Source organism: Paroedura picta, chromosome 4 (genome assembly GCF_049243985.1).
Source record: "Paroedura picta isolate Pp20150507F chromosome 4, Ppicta_v3.0, whole genome shotgun sequence".
Taxonomy (NCBI): Eukaryota; Metazoa; Chordata; class Lepidosauria; order Squamata; family Gekkonidae; genus Paroedura; species Paroedura picta.
The window spans coordinates 3,134,308-3,161,645 of NC_135372.1; the positions used below are offsets into that span (position 1 = coordinate 3,134,308).

General features: G+C 48.4%; 1 long non-coding RNA gene across 1 annotated transcript; it reads left to right on the forward strand.

Annotated features, from left to right (window-relative positions):
- Positions 1-3,323: 3,323 nt before the first annotated feature.
- Positions 3,324-12,497, forward strand: LOC143836700 (uncharacterized). The gene is made up of 3 exons (XR_013230667.1): positions 3,324-3,356; positions 7,860-7,951; positions 11,384-12,497. It is a non-coding gene; the product is annotated as an uncharacterized LOC143836700 (long non-coding RNA).
- The last annotated feature ends 14,841 nt before the right edge of the window (positions 12,498-27,338 follow it).

Genomic DNA, 27,338 nt, shown 5'->3' on the forward strand with positions numbered 1-27,338 from the left:
CTGCCTCCTGCTCCAGGTCTTTGCCCGGTGAGGCTTCGTGGTGGCCGTTGAGGCCCAATCTGCTGTCAGAGGAACAGGTAAGCCGTGATCCTCCCAGGGGCAGTTCTCATGCCAGGGATGGAAGTCAGTGTGGCTGAGGGCAATCCTAAACAGGGCTGCCTCCGTGAACCACGGATAGAGGACTACTGTGAGCCATGCTTGCTCCAGCAATGAGGAGTTCTAAAACCCAACTCTGTGATCCCCTATAGCAGGGGTGAGCAAACTGTGGCTCTCCAGGTGTTCATGGACTACAATTCCCATGAGCCCCTTGCCACCCAAATGCTTTCACTTTTCCTTCTAGAAAAGCTATTCCATTGCCCAAACTTGCTAAATACCAGGCTTCAGTTACTCTAGTTGGGCTTATTTCCAAGTAAACATATAAAAGATCAGACTGTAAGTCATGTACTCACTAGGGCCCATTCCGCACATAAAGGATAATGCACTTTCAATGTGCTTTGGCAGCTGGATTTTCCTGTGCAGAACAGGAAAATCTACTTCTAAAGTGCATTGAAAGTGCATTGTCTATTGTATGCAGAATAGGCCAGGACAGGAGCTGTCACTGCTGAAGTTGTAAATGTGAAGACCGTTTTGCACAGGAGCAGTCTATCTGCCTTGGAATATCAGAATCCCTTAAGGGCCCATGGCCATTAGCAGTCTTGGACTAGTTCCCAGGAAGGGAGATGTACCACTGGGTGTCTACCCTGCAGTTAAAGCTCTGCTTTATCCATCATATCATATTGCTTCCCACAAAAAAAGTGCAGAAATCCAATGTGAAATTTCCAACCCAGCATCAGAATGGGTTCTTCTATTCACTGATGCCTTAACAGAGATTTTTCTTCTGCTGCAATCCAAGCTGTGAAGATGCTTTTATCGCCAACTACAGCTGTTTTGAAGAGGGATGGCTGCCAAATCCCACCTTGCATATCCCCAAATTGTTTTCACCTCTCCTTTGTACAAAATGCACCCATGAACCTTTCATTCCATCCCATGCAACTATTTTTTCCCTGTTACATTTAACAGTTTTAGAACATTTTCTTTTTTCGCCTCCATTTTGCATCCACGGCATAAAAATGCCCCCCTCCACCCCCCGAAGGGAAATGGTCCAACACGTCATTTTTTGGAAATGACAAGAAACAAAAAAATATACATTTTGAACGGATCACTCTGTGCCTATATTATAAGTTTGACAGTATTGCCCATATAGGTCACATTTCAACTGAGTGTCTTGGAGTTAAGGGAACATGGGCCTCAGTGTTTACATTTTTAAATCTCTGCACCTCATCATACAGACACACATCTGCCTACTGATGATAGCATCCCATGTCTCTGACAAAACAGTCTGCAATCCACCCAAAGATTCTACTCCAGCCAATCTCTTTGGAAACGGCTTCTCTCTGTTGTCCTGGCTGCGAGACTCTCCACCGCTATCCAGTTAGCAACACTGAAATTGAAATTGCACAGGCAGTTTGCTACCAACCGGCAGCAGACTGCAGATGAGGGACCCGCAGAACGTGCAGTCGGATGTTTTTTTACAGCTGCTAGTCCAGAACATTGGGAAGGAGGCGTCTGAGGAGCAGCCAACTGGTGCCAGCAGTTCTAGTGCGTGTGTGCGTGTGTGGGGGGGACGACGACTGCAAAGCTGAGTATCCTTCCAGATAATGATTCAGAAATCGTAATTTCAGAATAACAAAGGAATAATTTGCAGGTGTGAAAGAGGTATTTGTTTTTAGCCTACTGTTCTGTTAGAGGTTAATAAAGCAGCTCCTGCTTTTTGAGAGAGATCTTTTTTCTCCTCACTCTTCTCCCCCCCTCCCCGCCCCCAAATAAGTAGGTTAAATTAGTTTTGTGCCCACTGCACTATTATTCACCAATGCAAAATAGGACAAAGATGTAAGTACTTCTGAGCACATTTTAAATGTCGACTATTTTCAGGGTTGAGAGTCACATCCTGGTCCTTACAAAATGCAGCTCTTCTTCCGGCTGCATCCTGCCTCTTTCAATATTGGACATTTTGCTGGTGAAAATACTAAAATGGTATGTAATAGCAGGACTGTTTGGTTCATGGTATATTTTTAAAATTGCTAACAAACATTTGAGTCACGGCTAATATACTTCACTGCATAATAAATCCATGTTGGTTTTACATACACCAAAAACTACATTTTAGAAACATTTATGTACAGAGGATACCCGGATTTCAGTATTTGCCAGAGTATCAATCACGGTGTAGAATCACAACTGTGAGGAAATACCGTGGAATTTACAAAAGATAGAAACTAGAATTTCCCTTGTTGTAGCCATCTGCACACATTGGATAAACATGAGGGCAGGGGAGGGCGGTATATGAATAAAAACAAATACGGTAAGTAACTAAGTAAGTAAACGAATGACTTTTCCCGCCTCCTCTTCATATCTCTTCTATTTACATTCAGAATATTTCAAGGTACATAAAACTTAGTGATTTTGAAAATTGACTCAGGCATGTAGCCATATTGGTCTGAAGCAGCAGAACAAAGTTTAAATCCGTGGCGCCTTAAAACCAACTAAGTTTTATTGCGGGTATAATAGGGTTACCAGGTATCTCCTCTTTTTTGGTGTCCATCCTCTTTTGGCCCTTGTGAAAAAAACTGATGACAATCTCCTCTTTTGCTGTTGGTCAGGTATGACCGTTCCTGGCAGCGATTATCACAGCTTAAATCGTAAGGGTACTTAAAAGGAGATGTGTCATCGTGATCACTTGTTTGAGGAAGTCAGTTGGGAAATGTGCCTTCTTTTTTTGATTTTCAAAATATGGGAACCCTAGAGTAGGCTTTCTCAACCAGGGTTTTGTGAAACTCTGGGGATTTGCAATGGCCCCAGAAAGGTTTCACCAGTTGGGTGGGAGTTAATTAATTTAAATCTATATATATTTTAAATTATTGAGTGATATGACCATATACGCTCATGTTGCCCCCCCCCCTCCCATTTCTAATGATGAGCGTGGAGGAGATGAGAAGGGAGATGCCCTGGCCATACAAATCCTTGCTGATTGAAGCTCATTGCACATCGTAGCGCCTGGAGTCCAGAGAGGTAAGTACTCTCATTTTAACTTACCTGCGGGGGGGGGGGTCGGGGGCAGAGTGGCAGAGTGGTGTGCTGTTGGGATGGTTTCCGGTGTTTGGGGGATGAAGGTGACAGAAGAGCCTAGGCTTGTTCCAGCCCTGTTTCTGGAATTCAGGGGTGGGGGCAAACAGAGTGATATAGCCTCTCCTGGCCCTGTTTCTGCAGGCTCCCACTTTGGTAAAGAAGAAGAAACTGGTAGCCAGCCCAGAGTGCAGGTATGGCTCTGTCCTCAAATAATCTGAAAACATTTCTGTGCTGCCACAACCCATGCTGTGGGAGTGTCCTGTCAATGTCACATCGAGTGGGAGTGGCTGGATGAGGTCACTTCTGGTGTCACATGACCTCTGTGGGTGTGGCAGGGAGGTATGGCCTACTGGCATCGCTCCCAGAGTTTCTTAAAGCCTGATGAACGTTTCAGGGGTTTCTCAATGTTAAAAAGCTTGAGAAGAGCCATGGACATCTGGAGGACCACAGGTTGACTACCCCTGCTCTAGAGTTTAAGCTTTTGTGTGCATGCATGCTTTTTCAGATACATTGAAACAGAAGTCACTAACCTTTACATAAAGGTAGAGAGGGAGGAGGATGTTGCCAGGAAGGGCCAATTACAGTCAAGACACAAAAAGTATTTCGACTCTAACTGGCCCTACCTGGCAACACCCCCCTCGCATTTATGTAATGATTGGTGACTTCTGCTTCAGTGAATCTGAAGAAGTGTGTGCGCACATGAAAGCTTATACCCAGAGTAAAACTTTGTAAGTCTTAAAGCTGCCATAGGCTCCAACTTTGTTCCCATGGTTTTGAAATATAAACATAGAGATATACACAAAGTACTACTGAACACTGTCAGAGTCTTTTTCAACTTGCCACTTTAAGCATTAATGGCCCCACCAAAGCCCTTTTTGTAGCTTTTGTGGATTTGGCCACAGCATTTGATACAATCAATAGAGCCCGCCTTTGGGAAAAGCTAGCCAAAACAAACATTGATAAACGCCTGTTATTCCTCCTACAAGCACTATACACGGACATACATGCAAAAGACAGAGTTGGTATTTCTAACCCATTACTGCATGTCCTCTCCTCTGCAGCCAACGGAAACAGCATCCTGCCCTCCTCCAAGTGACAACCTTTCAAATACTTAAAGAGGGCTATCGTGTCCCCTCTCAACCTCCTTTTCTCCAGGATGAACATTCCCAAGTCTCTCAACCTATCTTCATAGGGCTTGATCCCTTGGCCCCAGATCATCTTCGTCGCTCTGTACCCTTTCAATTTTATCTACGTCCTTCTTGAAGTGAGGCCTCCAGAAGTGCACACAGTACTCCAGGTGCGGTCTGACCAGTGCCGTATACAATGGGACTATGACATCTTGTGATTTTGATGTGATGCCCCTGTTGATACAGCCCAAAATGGCATTCGCCTTTTTTACCGCTGCATCACACTGCCTGCTCATGTTTCGTTTACAATCCACAAGTACCCCAAGGTCTCGTTCACACACAGTGTTACCTAGAAGCGTATCCCCCATCCAGTAGGCATGCTTTTAATTTTTCTGACCCAGATGCTTTACACTTTACACTTATCTTTATTAAATTGCATCTTGTTCTCATTTGCCCATTTTTCCATTGTGTTCAGATCTTGTTGAACTCTGTCTCTATCTTCCGGAGTATTTGCCAGTCCTCCCAATTTGGTGTCGTCTGCAAACTTGATGAGTAGTCCCTCCACCCCCTCATTTATATCATTAATAAATATGTTTAAAAGTACCGGGCCGAGCACTTAGAGCCAAGAACCAAATATATTGAGGGATGTTTGAGTGGCCAGAACTTCCCTCCGAATTTGGACAAAATAGTCTTTTTATTATCGGATACCAAACATTAGTTATAATCATAGAATCATAGAATCATAGAGTTGGAAGAGGCCATACAGGCCATCTAGTCCAACCCCCTGCTCAACGCAGGATTAGCCCTAAGCATCCTAAAGCATCCAAGAAAAGTGTGTATACAACCTTTGCTTGAAGACTGCCAGTGAGGGAGAGCTCACCACCTCCTTAGGCAGCCTATTCCACTGCTGAACTACTCTGACTGTGAAAAACTTTTTCCTGATATATAGCCTATATCGTTGTACTTGAAGTTTAAACCCATTACTGCGTGTCCTCTCCTCTGCAGCCAGCAGAAACAGCATCCTGCCCTCCTCCAAGTGACAACCTTTCAAATACCTAAAGAGGGCTATCATGTCCCCTCTCAACCTCCTTTTCTCCAGGCTGAACATTCCCAAGTCCCTCAACCTATCTTCATAGGGCTTGGTCCCTTGGCCCCAGATCATCTTCATCACTCTCCTCTGTACCCTTTCAATTTTATCGACGTCCTTCTTGAAGTGAGGCCTCCAGAACTGCACACAGTACTCCAGGTGTGGTCTGACCAGTGCCGTATACAATGGGACTATGACATCTTGTGATTTTGATGTGATGCCCCTGTTGATACAGCCCAAAATGGCATTTGCCTTTTTTACCGCTGCATCACACTGCCTGTTCATGTTTAGTTTACAGTCCACAAGTACCCCAAGGTCTCGTTCACACACAGTGCTACCTAGAAGCGTATCCCCCATCCAGTAGGCATGCTTTTCATTTTTCTGACCCAGATGCAGAACTTTACACTTATCTTTATTAAATTGCATCTCATTTGCCCATTTTTCCATTGTGTTCAGATCTCATTGAACTCTGTCTCTATCTTCCGGAGTATTTGCCAGTCCTCCCAATTTGGTGTCATCTGCAAATTTGATGAGTAGTCCCTCCACCCCCTCATCTAGATAATTAATAAATATGTTAAAAAGTACCGGGCCGAGCACCGAGCCCTGAGGTACCCCGCTACTCACCTCTCTCCAGTCTGATGAAACACTATTGACAACAACTCTTTGAGTGTGGTTCTCTAACCAATGCCCTATCCACCTAACTATCTGAAAATCCAGATTGCAGTCCTTCAACTTATCCATCAGAACATCATGGGGAACCTTGTCAAAAGCTTTACTAAAATCCAAGTAAATGACATCAACCGAATTTCCACGATCCGGGCCGAGCCCCGAGCCCTGAGGTACCCCGCTACTCACTTCTCTCCAGTCTGATGAAACACCATTGACAACAACTCTTTGGGCCATTCCGCACCGGGATCCATGTAGCAAATTGTTTGCTGAACGAAAAATCGCCATTTTAAATAGTGGAATTCGTCGTTATGCATACCTGCCTTTGTAGTGGAATCCAGTTGCATTTCTATTGTTTCCCACAGGGTTCCGGTCTCGGCAAAAATCGCTAGAAAGGAAGCGCTATTGCTGAGCTGTGTCCCGCCCCTGGCCGTCAAGCAGCCAATGGGCGGCCATTATCATGCTCCCAAACAGCCCCTTTCCCGTTAAGGAAGGTTTTAAAAAAAAACACACACACGTTGCAACGAATATGCATTGATTCGTTGCAACGGAGAGACACATCCAGCTAGCAGGTGATGTTTGAGCTGCCGTTTCATCGTTGCCACGCTCCCCCTGAGTAAAAAAAAAAATCCCCCCCCCCCAGGCGTGATTTTCGGCTGAAAACAGTGTGAAAAATAACGTGAAAATAAACCAGCAAACAGGCTATGATGCTTGTGCTTGGTGACTTTAAACAGAGGGACTGCAGCCGGGGAAGCCTCACTGGGTAAACGAAGGCTTGCCGGTGCGTTGATCTCCGCTCGCTCGGAAAAAAAAAATCGCGATTGCTTTGCCGGAAGATCAGAGGAGAGAGCCAGGGGGAGGGACTTTGCAGAAACCGCAACAATGGTAACGCACAGAACTTTCCCGCTAGTGTTGCAGATTGGTTGCAGGAGTGTAGCGCTTTCCGGAGGGTGCCTAAACACTTTGACCTGTGGGAAAAAACAGGTGTAAAATAGGCACTAAGCCTTTCTTCTTTCTCTGCATCTTTCATTAGAGTTTGTCCATCCGCACCCATCAGTGGGCCTATTGCCTCCTTTACTTTATGTTTGCTCCTCACATAACTGATGATAACTAATGTTTCACTATTTGCATTAGCAGCGAGGAAAAATCAAGCCAAATTTATGCCACCACAGATCTAGAAACCTGAATTCTTATTGTCTTTTATTATCTATGGACTACCGCATGTATTGTTCTAATTCTTTTACTGTTTTTATATCAACTGATATGATATTGATTGCATTGTAATGGCCTATGGCTGGAAACAATAAAGTCTTATGTATATATGTACGTAGTGATGGGAAGTATAATGGCTTGCCTATTATGCATAGGTGATTTCCCTTGCTTTCATTATGCATGTCCCTTGGGTTTTCTTTTTTGTTCTGCATGAATTTTCTTCTCTTCAGGCCTCAATTTCCCTTTATGCTGCCTGTTTCCCTGGGTTTTCTGACAGTGGTTTTGTGGGACTTTCCCCTCTTGCTTTCACTCCCAAGATGAAGGTAATACAAAAGGATGCAGATTGCTTTGGATTCTCACACACACACCACCGCCGCCGCCCTTTTCCCATCCCTTGCAGGCCACTCCACCATGCACATTGAAGCTGTTCCTCCCACTCCACACCTTCTGCTATCCTCCCCCCTTCATCTGTGTTGAAGCTTCACTATTGCTTACATAGTTAAAGTTTGAAGGTTTTTTAACAAGCAGATTGAGTCTAGCAATATGAATTAATCACTAAACTTGGATTGCTGGGGGAACTGATACTGTGTGTGTGCTTGCAGATAAAAGTTTTTAAAGATGCATGACCTCAGGAGGCGACGTTGACAGAGAGACAGTGGTGGGTGTACTAGGAAAGAAGGAAGGGAGCAAGCCGGTGAGTCGCTGGACATGTTACATTGACAGTGTCCCCATGCAAATGACCACACAAGGCTTGTCTGCCTTGCCAGCCCTGAAGTGGAAATCTGGTGACATCGAAGCCACCCAACTCAGGCCAGGCTCCCACAGAGCAGTGGTCCCCAACCTGCGGGCCGCGGCCCGGTGGCGGGCCCCGAAGGCCATGGCGCCGGGCCGCGGCTCCCTCTCCCCGCCCCTCCCCCCTGCAGTAAAAAACTTCCCAGGACGCAAGCTTGCGGCCGGGAAGCTTCTTACTGCGGAAGGGCGGGGAGAGGGAATCGGGGCCAGGCCGCGCCCGTGTGGGCGCGGCTCGCGGGCGCGGCCCGATGCAGGGGCGCGGCTCGCAGGCGCGGCCCGATGCGGGGGTGCGGCCCGCGGGCGCGGCCGATGCGGGGGCGTGGCCCGCGCGGGCCCCGGGCCGCACCCCGATGCCCTGCCGGTCCCCAACCTCAGAAAGGTTGGGGACCACTGCCACAGAGCACGAGTGGCCAGGCAGCAAAGGAGGAGCTTTAGTGCCAGATGACAAAGGAACTAAATTTTATCCCTGTCTACTGTCCCGCTGCTAGTGAGTATCAGGTAGTGGATGTGGGAGGGAGGGCATCAGGGAGATGCCTTAAGGAAATACTGTAAGAATGCCAGTGTTTTAAACAAGTTTATATTATGAGTAAAAATCATTAATTGGGTTTTCCAAAGTTCTATTTTCCAGACCTAACATTATATTTTATGGCACACAGAACTGGCCTGACAAAAGGACATTTATGTCAGATACGGCCCTTGTAACGAATAATTTCAGCTCCTCTGGGTTATACCTTATTGGACTTGAATCGTGCCTTTCTAAAGCAAACCAACACAGCAATCCTCCCGAAACTCTCTAGAAAACTATCCAGAGCAGTCTCCCCACCACCACCACCTTTTGCTTCCTTTCTTAGCTGTTCCAAATTCCCATCTTCACCTTGGTCTGTTTCAGCACATCTGGAGCAAGCCGGCAGCATGTCAAAGCAGAGAGCAGGCATCAGCTGTCCTGAGCTTTTTATGCTTTGTCTCCAGGGAAGGGATGCTAACAGCTGCTCTCGCTGCCTAGTCGGGTGGGCCGGCATTTATTAAAGGGCCTGTCAGGATGATTCAGAAGTTGGCAGGAATCCTGGTGCCTCCAGATCTCTCTCATCTTAGTTGTTTACTTCATTTATAGTATCCCTTTCTCACTGAGGTTCACACACCAGATTGCAAAATACAGAACGTGATTCAAGACATCCGGTAAACAAGGCCACAGCACTAGGACTGCATAAATTAGGAGACAATGCAAGTGGGGTAATGCCTAAGGCAGGAGTCCCTAAGCATTTTGAAGCTGCGGGGGCCTTTAGAATTTTCAGAGAGGGTGGTGCTCAAAATGACTTCCATGGGAGGCAAAACCAAACCCTAAATGACATGAGGCGGAGCCAAAGGAAATACCTCCATCCTCACAACTCTTGGAAATAAGTGAACCCTGAAAGGGAGATAAAACCACTTGCTTACCGGTCTTCCTTACCAGCCTTTCTCAAGATTTTTACCACTGAGAAGCCCCAGAAACATTCTTCAGGCATAGAGAAACCCCAGAAGTGGTGTGATGATGCAGAATATGGTTGGGAATCAAAGCTGGGTATGTGTCCATCCAGGGTCCCTCCCCTTCTCACCCTTCCAGGCTCATCATTGGACATTTTGGTCTTGGGGGGGGATGGGACAGGTCAAGGTGACCATGTATGGTCCTATCACCCAATAAATGTTTAACACATTTTAAAAATATATAAAAATTACTTAACTTTTAGGAAATCTTTCCAGAGATATCAAAAAAAACCACAGTTTCATGAATCTCTAGTTGAGAAAGCCTGTTCAGGTGGAAAACTCATTTGAATGAGGGAGGCCAATTACAAGCTGTGCCTTACAGTAGCTCCAAACACTTTCCGAAAAGCTTGGCAGGCACCAAGGGAGGTACCAGGTTGGGAAACTTGGTTTAAGACATGATATATGTGACAGATTGGGCCTGCTCTGACCTGCTGTCCTATTCCAAGAGGTTCCCACACCTGGAGAAGCTTGTGTCTCATTCTCTCAGGTAAACTCACCGCCACCCCACGTTTATCTCCCGCTGAGAGGATCAGAGTTTCAGGCACAGGGGTTCTCGCAGTATGTTGGTGGTCCCCCCATCAGGCTGGCCGCACATTAGTTCTGATCTTTGGCGCTAGAGTAGAAGTGGATCTGATGACGACAGATGTTCAGAGCAGAATCGCCTGAAACTCAACCCCTCCAAGAGGTCTTGTGGCTGGGAAGGACAGGGGCAGGCCAGGAAGTGTGGCTTCCCCATCTGGGCAGGGTGCAGCTTAACATCTTGCTCTGTGCCAGGAATTTGGGGGGTGATTCTGGATGCCTCCCCTTACCATGGAGGCCCAAGTCCCAAAGTAGCACACGGCATTTTACCATTTTTGCCTGGCGAGGCTACTAGCGCCCTACTTGTCCCTGAAACACCTGGCCATGGTGATCTATATTATGGTCACCTCCCTCTCCAGGGAGAAGGAGCCACGGCCCGGCGCCATGGCCTTCGCGGCTCGGCACTGGGCCGGGGCCCGCAGGTTGGGGACCACTGTTATATGTAATTGGGGGTTTTAACGTTTTATCTCACCTGCCGTGAGATGCTGTGTGATAGCAGCGGGTAATAAATCCAAGTAAGTAATCAGCCAATCAATTAATTAATGCCGTGTTCTTCAGCTTCTTATCCTGGAGATTCAAAGTGGAATACATAAAGGGCTGCTGGGATTTCAGCCAGTTTAATTCATCTAATTAAGTGCACTTGCCTGGCTTATCACAGCTGTTCATACCTTGGAGCTAGAATGGATCCTGGCCCTTTGCCTCTCATGGCACACTCCTTAGCAATCACACGGTTTGCTACACTCACTATGTATATGTTTAAATGTATCTTTAATGCTGGAGATTCCACAAATCCCAAAATATTTGCTGGGTCATAACTGCTAAGGTCCCACAGTAAACATGTTCATTACATAATTAAAGGCCTCCACATCTCCAAAGATGAGACTGCCTACTTGGCATAGTGGTTCAGAGCAGTGGTCTATAATCTAGAGAGCCAGGTTTGGGCTAGTCACAGCTTGGTGTCGTGGTTAGGAGTGCAGACTTCTAATCTGGCAAACCGGGTTCGATTCTGCGCTCCCCCACATGCAGCCAGCTGGGTGACCTTGGGCTTGCCACGGCACTGATAAAACTGTTCTGACCGAGCAGGAATATCAGGGCTCTCTCAGCCACACCTCCCTCACAGGGTGTCTGTTGTGGGGAGAGGAAAGGGAAGGCAAATGTAAGCTGCGTTGAGCCTCCTTCGAGTAGAGAAAAGCGGCATATGAGAACCATCCCTTCTTCTTCTTCTTCTTTGCAGAGCCGTACTCTCAGAGCTTTCTCAGCCCCCCCACCCATCTTACAGGATGTCTGTTGTGGGGGGAGGAAGGGAAGGTGATGGTAAGCTACTTCTCCTTCCCCCACACCGGGATCTTCTTCAAGGACCTTAGCAAGAAAACATCAAGCCAATAAACTATTAAGAAAGAAACCTAGTAAAAGATTTTGAATAGAAAGAGAAATGTCTCCCTCTGCTGGCCTCCTTAGCAAACTGCCAAAGAGAGTTCAACAGAGGAAAAAACAGAACAAAAATTAGGGCCTTTCTGCACGCCATAAATATAGTGAAATGCTTATCTGGTGAAGATGCTACATTTTTGGCATTCCTCATGATGTCACCAACATTCAGCATCCAAGCTATATCCTCCATTTTAAAGCACTAGCTGGGGAATAGCATAAAAGGTTCACCAACCTAAAAAGTGCCAGCTAGAGGAGAGCAACCAGCAAAAGAAATCTGTGGAGGCGAAGAAACGCTCTCTCCACCTCCAATGTCCTGCCCTTGCACCCGCCTCCTCTCCCTTCTCCTGGGGCCGTTTTTTTTTTTATTTAAGTATTGTAGTACAGAACATGGCTCCCTAGAGTGCTGCACTCATTGTGCCTGGCCTCCTGTCTTCATGCCCTTTGAATTTTGCCAGTCGACAGTTACTTCCATAACAGATTCCCGTTGCATTTTCCCGTTGCACATATTAAAGATTTTCCCTATGGCTACCACATAAGTTGTTTTCACAACAAAAAACCACCCAGATGCCTGACTGTTTTGACCTTTTACAGAGTGTTTTGATGAAGTGATGCAAACAGAATGGCCAGTTTGGGGCATTGGGACTTCTCTCGATACCATTGCTAGAAAATTCTGTGCTTTGCCAGATGAGACAATGGAAGACAATGGAAGAATCATACAATCATAGAATAATAGAGTTGGAAGGGGCCATACAGGCCATCTAGTCCAACCCCCTGCTCAACACAGGATCATCCCAAAGCACCCTAAAGCATCCTTAAAGACTTAAAAGTACCTTCAGTTGGTGCACCAGTAGTGGTACTACATTCCGGAGCAGTTCTATCTAAGGATGGGGACCACATTTTGAAGGAACCAGTGGACAGAAAAAAATTAAACCATATTTTTAAAATCTCCAGAAGTCTAATCTTTGGCTATTAGAAGTTCTTTTGTGGACTCTTTTTCAATCTCCATGATATTTGTGATCTGGGAGATACCCCCCCCCCAGGGCTCTATGGGGTTTGCCCTGTTGAGCTTGTGTATGGGAGGGTGCCAAGGGGTACCCTCAACCTCATGGAAGTCCAGTGAGTAGCTGAACGGGTGGCCTCTGGGTTGGCCCCATTGAGTACCTCCAGAATTTGGAGGAGCAGCTTAATAAGCTTCAGGGCAGAAGTACACGGGAGTTTGGAGAAGCCCCCAAAATTGCAAAATCAACAATGCAATTTGGGAGAGGGCGTTTTCCCCCTGGCATGAAGTGCTGCTGAATTGGGAGACACTTGTCCTTGGGGCAAGCCTTGCTAGGGCCCCTACCCCATCACACAGTTCCGGGGGCTCTCATCATACGAAGTGCAGGGCAGACCTAACTGGCATCAGAGGAAGCAGCTCCATGTCAATGCCTTACAGGAGTAAAATCATTGAGGAAGTTTGAATAAAAAATTGTTGGTCTCTAAAGTGCCACAGGGCTCACAATTTGTTCTGCAAAACTTCACAGCAACCTACTTGAATCTGGAAATCCAGGAATCCAAAAACAAACTTCTAAACAGGAACTGATTTGGCACAGAAATATCTTTGAACTGGTAAATAAGACTTTGTATGTTCAGCTAAGCCACTTGGACTCATGGACTCCAAGAGCCTGATTCTCTAACACCTATCACTCATGGTAAATGCTTGAGTTGCAAAAAAACAACATCAGATCCTTCTATCTTATGTGGTGGATGTGTAAACGAATTCAAGAATTCTCGGTCGAAGTCCATGCAGAGATGCAGAATATCATAGAATTTAAATTTCCAAAGCAAGCTAAATCTCTACTACTGAATTTCATGTCTGGAAACTTGCCAAAGCAGGTGTTTCTATGCCATGACAGCAGCACGGTTAGTGGTTGCACAGAGATGGAAGCAACCATCAGCACCAGGAGCAGAGCTATGGGTGAGCAAATTAGAAAATCTCATCTCAACAGCCAAATGTACAAGTCTACTCCAAAAAGAGGGATTATTGTCCTGCACCTTTAAGACCAACAAAGATTTATTCAAGGTGTGAGATTTCGCCTGGAATAAATCTTTGTTGGTCTTAAAGGTGTCCCTGGACTCAGGGACTTTGGGATGATAAGACAAATTTTGTTGTGCTACTTCTGACCAAAACAACAACCCACTTAAGTCACTGTGTAGTGAGAAAAGTGGGCACTAGGTGGGGGGTTAGAATTACAATATCACAAAATTTGGGGAATACTAGCCCTTTGGCAGGTAACTCCTAAAATGACAAGTTGGTGGCAGCAGAACAAAATTTAAGTCCAGGCCCACATTTATTATTTATATTTTTGTAAGGTCTTAATCAGGGATAATCAAACTGCGGCCCTCCAGATGTCCATGGACTACAATTCCCAGCATTCGCTGGCAGGGGCTCATGGGAATTGTAGTCCGTGGACATCTAGAGGGCCGCAGTTTGACTACCCCTGGTCTTAATGGTGCCACTGGACTTAAATGTTTTGTTCTGCTGCTTCAGACCAATGTGGCCACTCACCTGAATCTATCTAGTTGCTGGCAGTGATGCTGAAAGAGCAAGAGAAAACAGTGCTGCTGTTTAGGAATTAAGATCCCAGGGAGAGGCCTTCTTGACTCTCCGTCAGTCAAAGAAGCTGCTTCGGTGGGTACACAAGAGAGGCCAGTCACTCCCTTACACAACAATCTCCCTTGAGAGATGTATCCAGCCCCCTCCCTTTGGAGCTTCAGATGAAAGGAAGATCTGAATGGCCCCCCTTCCAGGGTAGAGCGATGTGATTGGTGGCTGCAGGTTCCATCTGCACCCCTCTTCCCACCTCCCTCTATGGAATTTGTATTGGGGGAATTGATAGTGTTTCGAATGGTTTTTTCCACCTTGTCTTCTTTTTGTATTGTCATTACTGGATCGATGTGGTTTTTGTCTGGGGTTTTAATGGGGGTTTCATTCAGACTGTTGTAACCTGTCATGAGCCACTTGGGAGTTGTGGGTAATAAAGTTAAACAACAACAACAGTAATAACAATAAAGCTGAAGACAGTTTAAATTAGGATTGCATTTGTTTATAAGCATAAGTTTACCAGCCATCCCAAATTCCGGTTTTAAATTTTAAAATGGTTTCCCCACCTGTTGTAAGCTTTCTTGAGCGCCACAAGAAATAAAAGCAGCTAATAAATGTTTTAAATAAATAAATGACCCCTTGAGGGTCATGTGACCATGGGGGGGGTTATCACAGAGCAGCTGCTGGTATCAATGTGCTTTGGAGAGCCAGCTTGGTGTCGTGGTTAGGAGTGTGGACTTCTAATCTGCGAGCTGAGTTTGATTCCTTGCTCCCCCACATGCAGCCGGCTGGGTGACCTTGGGCTCGCCACGGCACTGATGAAACTGTTCTGACCGAGCAGTGATATCAGGGCTCTCTCAGCCTCACCCACCCCACAGGGTGTCTGTTGTGGGGAGAGGAAAGAGATTGTAAGCCGCTTTGAGACTCCTTTGGGTAGAGAAAAGCAGCATATAAGAACCAACTCTTCTCCTTCTCCTTCTCCTTCTCCTTCTCCTTCTCCTTCTCCTTCTCCTTCTCCTTCTCCTTCTCCTTCTCCTCCTCCTCCTCCTCCTCTTCCTCCTCCTCCTCCTCCTCCTCCTCTTGGAGGGCCATACAGAGCAGCCCTGCTCCATCAGAACCTCCATTCTGCCAGTTTCCAAGTCCCACGATGCTCCCCAATGGCTAGCTTCGAGCACCATCCCTGTAGTGCTCCCCAGCTGAAATTTGGGACACTCTTCTCTGTGTACAGCCCAATTCTTACCGCAAAGCCAATGACCTGAGATCCCAAATCGGCATAACAGAAGGCTCTTCACCGTCTGTTCAGGGCCCTGTTTTTTTACTTCTCTGCATGTAGCTGCCTTTCCTGCCCTGGCCGCTGACATCCAGCGTGCCTCTGTGTGCTCTAACTCACCATTTCCTGCTTTTAAAGGCAGAACAATTTTAATCTCACAAGAGATCAGGTTGAGCGCGTGATAAGAGTGGCAATAACTCAAACACTGTCCCCGCCGCTTCCTATCTTCAAAGATGGTTATGGGGGGTGTGGGGGGGGGGTGTGGAAGCGGACGGAAGGCACCTTGGTGCAGGGGGCTATTTTCAGAAAGGCACCTCTGAAATCCTCCCCAGGGGTGAGAGAGGAAGAGAAATCGACAAAGAAAGGGGGGACCAGGGAAAATAATAGGAAGGGGAGCCTGTCTGAGGATCTTTCCGCCTGATTGTTTTTATATGAGTTATCAACAAAGGAAGTACATCTTGGTCCCGACAATAGCACAGGGCGGGTTACTTTTTCATAGCGAGGATCCAGATGTCTTTCTTCGAGACATCTCTGTTGTGTATAGAGCTGCATTTCTAAGCAAACGTTTTGTGGCTGGGGAAAGAACCTCCTTCTCCAACTGGTCCTTCAGGCACCAAATAGGGAGTGCATTCAGAATTTCAGATCGGCCCCTTAACAGCAAGACTTTCATGCAGGTTTTCTTAACTGGAGTGTCTTGACAGCCTGGAAGGGTTTCCCAAACCGTTGGGAGTTAATTAATTTATATATATACTAGTAAAAAAAGCCCATTGTATTCTTTATACAATGGGCTCTAGCAAGCAGCGGCAAGAGCAAGGGACGAAAGGCTACCTGAAAGAGGGCTGCGGCTCCTCGGTGGCTCCTCGGCTGCGGGTTGAGCTCCTCTGCGCACACCTCCGCGGCTCCTGCCGGCTGCTCTTCGCCGGCTCCTGAAGTGGCTCTTCGGCGGCCCGTGACGCTGGCGGGGGAGTTGCTGCTGCTGCTGCGGCTTGGCAGCGCGGCGAAGCATGGGCCCAGCGGCGATCGCGGCCCAGGCTCCGCCGTTCGCTGGGCGGGCGCCGCCTGGGACCGCGGCGCCGCTTCCTCCGTTGATGGCGGCTCTTCCGGTGGAAACAGTCATGGCGCCATCGTCCATCGCGCCGCCGCCGCCGCCCGCATCTGATGTAGGACCTCGCGTCAGGCCGCCGGGCAGGGAGCCCCCGGCAGCCGCGCTCCGCGCGACTGCCGGGGACTCCCTGCCCGGCGGCCTGACGCGAGGTCCCACATCAGATGCGGGCGGCGGTGACGACGACGCGATCGACAATGGCGCCATGACTGTTTCCGCCGGAAGAGCCGCCATCAACGGAGGAAGCAGGGAGCTCCCGGAAGGTCCCACATCGACGGCGGCAGCGGCAGCGGCGACATCAACGGAGGAAGCAGGGAGCTCCCGAAGGTCCCACATCGACGGCGGCGGCGGCAGCGGCGACATCAACGGAGGAAGCAGGGAGCTCCCGGAAGGTCCCACATCGACGGCGGCGGCGGCAGCGGCGACATCAACGGAGGAAGCAGGGAGCTCCCGTAGGTCCCACATCGACGGCGGCGGCGGCAGCGGCGACATCAACGGAGGAAGCAGGGAGCTCCCGAAGGTCCCACATCGACGGCGGCGGCGGCAGCGGCGACATCAACGGAGGAAGCAGGGAGCTCCCGGAAGGTCCCACATCGACGGCGGCGGCGGCAGCGGCGACATCAACGGAGGAAGCAGGGAGCTCCCGAAGGTCCCACATCGACGGCGGCGGCGGCAGCGGCGACATCAATGGAGGAAGCAGGGAGCTCCCGGAAGGTCCCACATCGACGGCGGCGGCGGCAGCGGCGACATCAATGGAGGAAGCAGGGAGCTCCCGGAAGGTCCCACATCGACGGCGGCGGCGGCAGCGGCGACATCAATGGAGGAAGCAGGGAGCTCCCGGAAGGTCCCACATCGACGGCGGCGGCGGCAGCGGCGACATCAATGGAGGAAGCAGGGAGCCCCAGGCAGCCGCGCTCCGGCGCGACTGCCGGGGGCTCCCTCGGGCGTGCGGCTCGCAGTTGCTTGGAAGGACGGGAGCAACTGCGAGCCGCGCTGCGCGCGGCTCGCAGTTGCTGGGAATCAGAGGGACCAATCGGCAGGCGCTTCGCGCCTGCCGATTGGTCCCTCCAATTGTCTGTCATGAGGAAGGGTCCAATCCGGACCCTTCCTCATCCCGGACACATCCCGCCCCAGGAGGGCTTACAGTTTTATTTAGTCCGTGGCGCCCGCGGCGCCACGGGCGGTGTACAGATTTCTAAAATTCGTTAAACATTTATTAGGTGGTATGCGGTGCAGAGTGGTAAGGCAGCAGACATGCAGTCTGAAGCTCTGCCCATGAGGCCGTGAGTTCAATCCCAGCAGCCGGCTCAAGGTTGACTCAGCCTTCCATCCTTCCGAGGTCGGTAAAATGAGTACCCAGCTTGCTGCTGGGGGGTAAACGGTAATGACTGGGGAAGGCACTGGCAAACCACCCCGTATTGAGTCTGCCATGAAAACGCTGGAGGGCGTCACCCCAAGGGTCAGACATTACCCGGTGCTTGCACAGGGGATACCTTTACCTTTATAGCCATATATGGTCATGTCGATATGCCCCTCCCCCCAATGGCTATTACTGGGCCAGGGGAGGGGAGGGTTTGGAAAACACAGTTTGTTATCAAAACATTGTTTTTGGTCTGTTACTTTTCAAACAGGATACTCATTTGAAGATAAAAACCCTAGGGGTTGTGTTGGAAGGTATTGTTATAATGTGAACTGACCCATCCCGGATTGGCCATATGTACAATGAATGGCCGATCAGAAAGGGTGTCCCGCCTCTGGCCACATCCCCCTCCAGCTTCCATTCTGAAACCTAGGGCCTTTCCGCACAAGGACCAATGTAGCCAATTGGTTTCACAAAGCGGAAACGCTATTTTAAATAGTGGAATCTCGGAGTTCCGCATACCTTCATTTGTAGTGGAATCCAGTAGCGTTTCATTCATTCCCCACAGGTTTCCGGTCTCGCAAAAATCGCTAGAATGAAGCAATTTTTTCTGTGCTTGTTCCCGCCCATGGCCATCAGTCAATGAACAGCCAATGGGCGGTTGTTATCATGCTCCGGAAAAGCCCCTTTTCCTTTAAGCACAGGTTTAAAAAAAAAAAAGTTGCAACAAATATGCCTTGATTCTTCCTAACATAGAGACCCATCTAGGAGGCATGTGAGCTGGCGAGTCATAATTACCACACTCCCCCGAGTGAACCCCGCTCCCCACACGGACGCGATTTTCGGCTGAAAATAAAGGGAACTTGCAGACAGGAGGCTGTGTTGTGCTTGGGGACTTAGGAGAGCTTTAAAGCACTTCTGTGGAGGGACTGTAGCCGGAGAAGCCTCGCTGGGGGAACGAAGCCTCGCTGGTTCGTTGCTTTCCCCGCTCGCTCCGAGGAAAAAAAATGGCGATCGCTTCGCCGGAAGTTCGAAGGAGAGAGCCAGGGGGAGGGACTTTGTTGCAGCCACTACATTGAGAACACACAGGTCTTTTTCGCAAGTGTTGCAGATTGTTGGCAGGAGTGTAGCGATTTTCTGAGGGTGAATCCACTTTTCTGGATTCACCGGAAATCGCTACAACAAAGCGATTTTAGTGCTAGTGTTGCAGGACTGTTGTAGATTATGTGCGACATCAGGCGGAACAGCAAATTAGTAGCGTTTACCATTTGTAAGCCTTCTGCTACTTTGAACTCGTGCGGAATGGCCCGTACTGTTATGATTGTTGTTGTTATGATTACGATGTATATCCTCTATGTTTTGTGCAAACTGCCCTGAGCTTTATGGGAGGGCAGTATAGAAATACAATGAATGAATGAATGAAAAAGACCAAAATGGGAGTTACTGGAGACCCATCTTATCTAGCCACCATGCCATGTTGTTAACAATTATCACTTATGAATATGTTTTGTCTTGTAACTATGTTGTCATTTTACAACATTTTACAATTTGTTGATTATTACTTACTTATTTACCTACTTATTTATTGGATTTTTTACCCACCACTCTCAAGAAATGTCTCATAGCAGAAAGAATAAAACCCCACATCAATTACAGCCTTAAAACATTAAAATGACATACTCTGGCAGCGAGAAAATTAGAACCCCATTCCATATCCCCCTTCCCCCCTCCAAACCCCCCCCTGACCACCTCAGGGCATAGATTCTCAAGGGGTGCCGACTATTTCTCATACAGATACGTCTTAAAACTGTCGGTCGGTAGTTCTTATATATAGTTCTGACATATGGAGGGGCCCCCCAAGCTTGGTGACCTTGGGCCAATCACAGTTCTCTCAGCTTCAGACTCAACCTAAGACCTGGTGGAAGAGCTCCGTTTTGCAGGCCCTATGGAACTGCAAAAGCTCCTGCAGGACCCTTAACTCTTCCAGGAGCTCATGCCACCAGGTTGGGGCCAGGACCAAAAAGGCCATGGCCCTGGTCAAACTATCCAGGGACCAGGAATCACCAACAAATTAATACCCACAGAGCCCTGCAGGGAGCTTAAGGTGCTAGGCGGTCCCTCAGGTATGCCACCTGGTAACTACGTATTAGAACTGAATATGTGCTCAATATATGTCAGTTTAATTCTCTTCAATCTTGCCTGTCAAGGGAAGAGGAATGCGTCAGGAGAGGAAGATAATGGAGGTGAATCACTGGCTGCGTAGTTGGTGCCGGCAGGAGAGATTTGGTTTCTGGGACCATGGGATAGGCTTTCTTGAGGAAGGCCTACTAGCACCTGATGGACTGCACTTATCGAAACTGGGGAAGAATGTGTTTGGCAGGAACCTGGGGAGATTCATCAGGAGAGCTTTAAACTAAAGCCACTAGGGGAAGGAGACGATCAACATAGGGAGTGTATGGAAGGAAAACGATCGGAGGCAGCCCAACCGGCAAGGCCAGCTCATAGGGAACCAAAAGTAAAAGGATTCAGATGTCTTTATACTAATGCCCGAAGCATGGGCAATAAGAAGGAAAATGGCTGCTTTGGAGGGTGGAATCCATAAGACCAGTGGTCCCCAACCTTTTTATCACCGGGGACCACTCAACGCTTGACAATTTTACTGAGGCCCGCTGGGGGGGGGGAGTTTACTCCTCTACTCTCAACCACTGCCCTGATGCTCTCTGACTCTGGTCGCTATGGTAATGTTTAAACATCCCTTCAGCTGTCTGCAATCAAGTGAGCCTCCTAAGCGCTGGGACTCCGGGGGGGGGGGGGAGCCGAGGCGGCGCTTCTGCTCAGGCAGGCAGGGTGGCTGGGGCGGGGGAGGGAGGCACAGCTGTCGGCATGCCAGTGAGCGCAGGCGCAGAGCTCTGATCCTGCACATGTGCACCTGCAGATCGGATTGTTGATGAAGTAAGGGGCCGGGGGGGGGAGAAGGCGTTCTTCGCGGCCCACCTCCAATTAGTCGACAGACCACATGTGGTCCGCAACCCACAGGTTGGGGATCACTACATAACTGTAAACATATAACATTATAATTGTATAACCAATAAAACATACAACGTTGCAACATACAAACAGGTCCAGAGTGTATAGGTGGTGTCCTGAGGGGGGGTAGGGAGCAGGGGCCCTTTGGTCGCTGTTGGTTATATATATCTGGTCTCAACCGAATGCCTGGCAGAAGAGCTCCTCCTTGCAGGCCCTGCAGAACTGTTTAAGCTCCGTCAGGGCCTTGATCTCCTCCGGGAGCTCCTTCCACCAGGTGGGGGCCAGAACAGAGAATGCTCTGGCCCTGGTCGAGGCCAGGCGGGCTTCTTTAGGGCCAGGGACCTTTAGCTGGTTGGTGGCGGTGGAGCGCAGGGCTCTTTTGGGGGCGTAGGCAGGGAGGCGGTCCCTCAGGTACTCTGGGCCCTGACTGCGAATGGCCTTGAAGGTAATTACCAGAACCTTTAGTCTGATCCGGAATTCAACTGGCACCACTGCAGTTGATGGAGAATGGGCTGGATGTGGGACCTCCACAGTGTTGCAGCAAGGATCCTGGCCGCTGCATTTTGAACCAGCTGCAGTTTCGGGGTCAAGACTAAGGGCAGGCCTGCGTAGAGCGAGTTACAGAAGTCCAGTCTAGAAGTGACCGTCACATGGATCACTGTGGCTAGGTGTCCCGGGGCCAGGTAGGGCACTAGTAGCTTGGCTTGGCGGAGGTGGTAGAATGCCAGCCGCGCTACCTTTGTGATCTGGGCTTCCATTGTGAGGAAAGTGTTCAGAATCACACCTAGGTTCCTGGCGGAGTGAGCCGTAGAGAGCTGCACGCCATCCAGGGCAGGCAGGCGCACTTCCTCACATGGGCCTTTCCAACCCAGCCACAGGACCTCCGTCTTTGAAGGATTGAGCTTCAGACGACTCTGCTTGAGCCATCTTGTCACTGCTTCTAGGCAGCTGGCTAATGCTTCTGGGGGGGGGGGGAGTCAGGGCGGCCATCCATCAGGAGGAGGAGCTGGGTGTCATCTGCATATTGATGGCAACCCAGCCCAAACTTCCATACCAGTTGTGCAAGAGGGCGCATGAAGATGTTGAATAGGATAGGAGAGAGGACCGCTCCCTGTGGGACTCCACAAGTAAGTTGCCAGCGGTCTGATGTTTTCTCTCCTATTGCAACCCTCTGTCCACGACCCTAGAGGAAGGAGATCAGCCATTGAAGGGCTGTCCCTTGTATTCCAGCATCGATGAGGCGGCGAGCTAGAAGCTCGTGATCGACTGTGTCGAACGCTGCTGAGAGGTCTAGTAATATCAGCAGTGCCGACCCGCCTCGATCCAACTGGCGACGGAGGTCGTCTGTCAGGGCGACTAGCGCTGTCTCTACCCCATGGCCAGGCCGGAAGCCAGACTGGGATGGGTCTAGGACCGAAGCTTCTTCCAGGTATTCCGTCAGTTGGTTTGCGACTGCCCTTTCTATCATCTTCCCTAGAAACGCTAAATGCGAGATGGGTCTATAGTTGTTAGGCTCTTGTGGATCTAGAGATGTTTTTTTCAGCAGTGGGCATACCACAGCCTCTTTCAATCTCTCCGGGAATTCAAAAGAAGGGAGGGAGGGAGAAGCCAACCTTAAAATCAAGCCAAGTGCCGAAAGGTTCAGCTGCTAACAAATAAAATATGAAACAACGATAGGACATGGTGCACAGAACCTCAAAATTAAAAACGTCCTGCACGAGGTTCCATTAAAACTCAGATCATTGCGTACAGTGGGGTATAAGTGTATTAAATTGTGAGGGAAGCCTGGATATAAATGTATTAAATAAACAAATGAACAAACATCACAGTATGCACCAAATACACAGCAGATAATGATAATAATAAAATATAATAATACAATAAAGTGATGTCAAGTCACTATCCCTCATGGAGTTTTCAAAACATGGGGCAAGCAGAGGTTTTTGCTGTTTCCCTAGCCAGCATCTGCGGTCTGCCTTGGTCCCCACTCCCGCCCTTAACTCCTAAACCGCTTGTCTGGGTTATTCCGCTGCTGTGATGGATAATACACATTAAAACACAGCAAGGGCATTTTTAGAAGCACTCTGAGTGCCTGGATGAAACCTCCAGGAACTTGTCCAGATGACCACAATAGGGAGCCTCTGCAGACAGTTCGGAAAAAGATTCAACGGTGAAGAGCGAGACAGTTCTCGGGGCCTTTGGAGCTCCAGAATAGATTTCAGGCCCTGGCAGAGGAGGTGCAAGGGTCAACGAGGGAAGACGTCCCAAAACAAAGTCCAAGACAGAGGGAAGAGGCCACGGGGACAGAAGGAAATGGAGTTGAGAAGAAAAAAAAAAGGAGAGCACTGGTAATTGGAGACTCCCTGCTAAGAGGAATGGATCGCGATGTGGCTGGGCCCGACCCCCTAAGCCGAGAGGTGTGTTGCTTGCCAGGGGCGAAAATTAAAGATGTTTCAGAACGGCTACCCAAACTCCTCAAATCTACGGATCGCTACCCATTTGTGATGGTCCATGTGGGAACGAATGACATGTCCCTGAATACCATTGCTCCTATTAAAAAAGACTATCAAGATCTGGGGAGGAAGCTCAAGCAAATGGGGGCACAAGTGGTATTCTCTTCAATCTTGCCTGTCAAGGGAAGAGGAATGCGTCGGGAGAGGAAGATAATGGAGGTGAATCAGTGGCTGTGTAGTTGGTGCCGGCAGGAGAGATTTGGTTTCTGGGACCATGGGATAGGCTTTCTTGAGGAAGGCCTACTAGCACCTGATGGACTGCACTTATCGAAACTGGGGAAGAATGTGTTTGGCAGGAACCTGGGGAGATTCATCAGGAGAGCTTTAAACTAAAGCCACTAGGGGAAGGAGACGATCAACATAGGGAGTGTATGGAAGGAAAACGATCGGAGGCAGCCCAACCGGCAAGGCCAGCTCATAGGTGTCAGGCGTTGAAAGAACTCACAACTAGCTTCTTAATAATAAGAAAGCTTTATTGAGAAGCACTACAAACATCAAGACTGGCGAAGTCAAATCTGACTTGAGGGCAGATTTGCTTCTTCTTATCAATACAATTCTCCCGCCCAAAACTTGAAAGTTCCCAAGGGAGGGGAGAAGGAGAGAAGAGACACATGCAATTAAAAACAGTGATACATTCTCATGGCCTTGACTGTTCTCTACGGTTGATAGCGAAACCAGGCCCAGCCGAGAGGCCCCAACAAGTGATAAGAGTTACAACAACATATATTTCACTTTCTACTAGTTAGCATGATTACAGGACCTGGAGCAACCAGGCGCCAAGCAATATAACTGTCATGGAAGAACTCAGGCTAATTTATGGCAGGGATTCTAACAATCCTGACATCAGGGAACCAAAAGTAAAAGGATTCAGATGTCTTTATACTAATGCCCGAAGCATGGACAATAAAAAGGAAGAGCTGGAACTTCTCATGCTGATGGAAAGGTATGATCTATTAGGCATCAAAGAAACTTGGTGGAATGATTCTCATGACTGGAATGTAATGGTGGATGGATATGAACTGTTCAGAAAAAACAGAATAGATCGAAGAGGTGGAGGAGTGGCACTGTATGTGAGGAAAGGGCTTACCTGTCAGGAAATTCTAGTGAAGGAGAGCATATCTACAGTGGAAAGCATCTGGGTGAAAATAAGCAAGGGGAAAACAAACAGTGTGGTGGTTGGTGTCTGCTACCGACCGCCTGACCAACGAGAGGATGTGGATGCTGCACTTTGTGAGAAGCTTGAGAAAATATACAAGCGGCAGGACCTTGTCATCATGGGTGACTTCAATTTCCCAGATGTGTGCTGGGAAACAAACTCTGCGAAGCGTCCTCAGTCATGCAACTTTCTGACCTGCCTGGCTGACAATTTCATTTATCAAATGGTAGATGAACCCACAAGAGGTTCAGCCATACTGGACTTAATACTGACCAACAGGCAAGAGTTGGTGGATGAGGTGAAGGAGGTGGGGACCCTAGGGGGAAGTGACCATGTCCTCATAGAATTCCTTTTGAGATGGGGAGCCAAGGAAGCTTGTAGCCAGATGCGGATGTTGGATTTTCGTAGGGCAAACTTTAATAAACTCAGAGACATGATGAGTGTCATACCATGGACGAGAATGCTCGAAGGGAAGGGAGCATGTGAAGGGTGGGTGCTACTCAAACAGGAGCTATTGCATGCTCAATCAATGACTATCCCAGAAAGACGAAAACACTGCAGGAGCTCTAAGAAGCCTATTTGGATGAACAGAGAACTTCAAGAGGAACTAAGAAAGAAAAGGAAAATGTTCAGGAAATGGAGGGAAGGACACAGCTCTAAAGAAGAGTACCTACAGGTTACTAGGCACTGTAGATCAATCATCAGAAAGGCCAAAGCTGAGAGTGAGCTAAGATTGGCCAGGGAAGCCCATTGTAACAAGAAAATATTTTTCAGTTATGTGAGGAGCAAACGTAAAGGAGGCAATAGGCCCACTGTTGGGTGCGGATGGACAAACTCTAACGGAAGATGCAGAGAAAGCAGAAAGGCTTAGTGCCTATTTTACATCTGTTTTTTCCCACAGGTCAAAGTGTTTAGGCACATCTAGAGATGGCCATAGCCAAAGGACAGTGTCTGGGTGGCAGGTTAACATGGATAGAGAGGTTGTCGAGAGGCATTTAGCTGCACTGGATGAGTTCAAATCCCCTGGTCCAGATGAAATGCACCCGAGAGTACTCAAAGAACTTTCCAGAGAACTTGCACAGCCCTTGTCCATCATCTTCGGAACCTCTTTAAGGACTGGAGATGTCCCGGAGGACTGGAAGAGAGCAAATGTTATTCCGATCTTCAAAAAAGGGAGGAAGGATGACCTGGGAAACTACAGACCAGTGAGTCTGACCTCTGTTGTGGGGAAGATAATGGAGCAGATATTAAAGGGAGCGATCTGCAAACATCTGAGGACAATTTGGTGATCCAAGGAAGTCAGCATGGATTTGTCTCCAACAGGTCCTGCCAGACCAACCTGGTTTCCTTTTTTGACCAAGTAACAGGTTTGCTGGATCGGAGAAATTCGGTTGATGTCATTTACTTGGATTTTAGTAAAGCTTTTGACAAGGTTCCCATGATGTTCTGATGGATAAATTGAAGGACTGCAATCTGGATTTTCAGATAGTCAGGTGGATAGGGAATTGGTTAGAGAACCGCACTCAAAGAGAACCGCATTCAATGGTGTTTCATCAGACTGGAGAGAGGTGAGTAGCAGGGTACCTCAGGGCTCGGTGCTTGGCCCGGTAATTTTTAATATATTTATTAATGATCTAGATGAGGGGGTGGAGGGACTACTCATCAAGTTTGCAGATGACACCAAATTGGGAGGACTGGCAAATACTCCGGAAGTTAGAGACAGAGTTCAGCGAGATCTGAACACAATGGAAAAATGGGCAAATGAGAACAAGATGCAATTTAATAAAGATAAGTGTAAAGTTCTGCATGTGGGTCAGAAAAATGAAAAGCATGCCTACTGGATGGGGGATATGCTTCTAGGTAACACTGTGTGTGAACGAGACCTTGGAGTACTTGTGGATTGTAAACTAAACATGAGCAGGCAGTGTGATGCAGCGGTAAAAAAGGCAAATGCCATTTTGGGCTGTATCAACACAGGCATCACATCAAAATCACAAGATGTCATAGTCCCATTGTATACTGCACTGGTCAGACCACACTTAGAGTACTGTGTGCAGTTCTGGAGGCCTCACTTCAAGAAGGACGTAGATAAAATTGAAAGGGTACAGAGGAGAGCGACGAAGATAATCTGGGGCCAAGGGACCAAGTCCTATGAAGATAGGTTGAGGAGAATGTTCAGCCTGGAGAAAAGGAGGTTGAGAGGGGACATGATAGCCCTCTTTAAGTATTTGAAAGGTTGTCACTTGGAGGAGGGCAGGATGCTGTTTCTGTTGGCTGCAGAGGAGAGGACACGCAGTAATGGGTTTAAACTTCAAGTACAACGATATAGGCTAGATATCAGGAAAAAGTTTTTCACAGTCAGAGTAGTTCAGCAGTGGAATAGGCTGCCTAAGGAGGTGGTGAGCTCCCCCTCACTGGCAGTCTTCAAGCAAAGGTTGGATACTCACTTTTCTTGGATGCTTTAGGATGCTTAGGGCTAATCCTGCGTTGAGCAGGGGGTTGGACTAGATGGCCTCTATGGCCCCTTCCAACTCTATGATTCTATGATTCTATGTTCGGAGCAAAGCTGCTACAGAACAAAGAGGGATCTCAACCGAGGGCTTGGAAACAGGGGGGTGAAAGGCGAAGGGCCCCGCAGAGCTGGAGAAGAGGCAATGGGGACTGAATGGCAGGATTGTCCGTCCCCAATTGTCGCCCCCCCCCCTCTTTCTACAGCCATATGTGCAAGAAAGGGCCTTTGATGATGTGC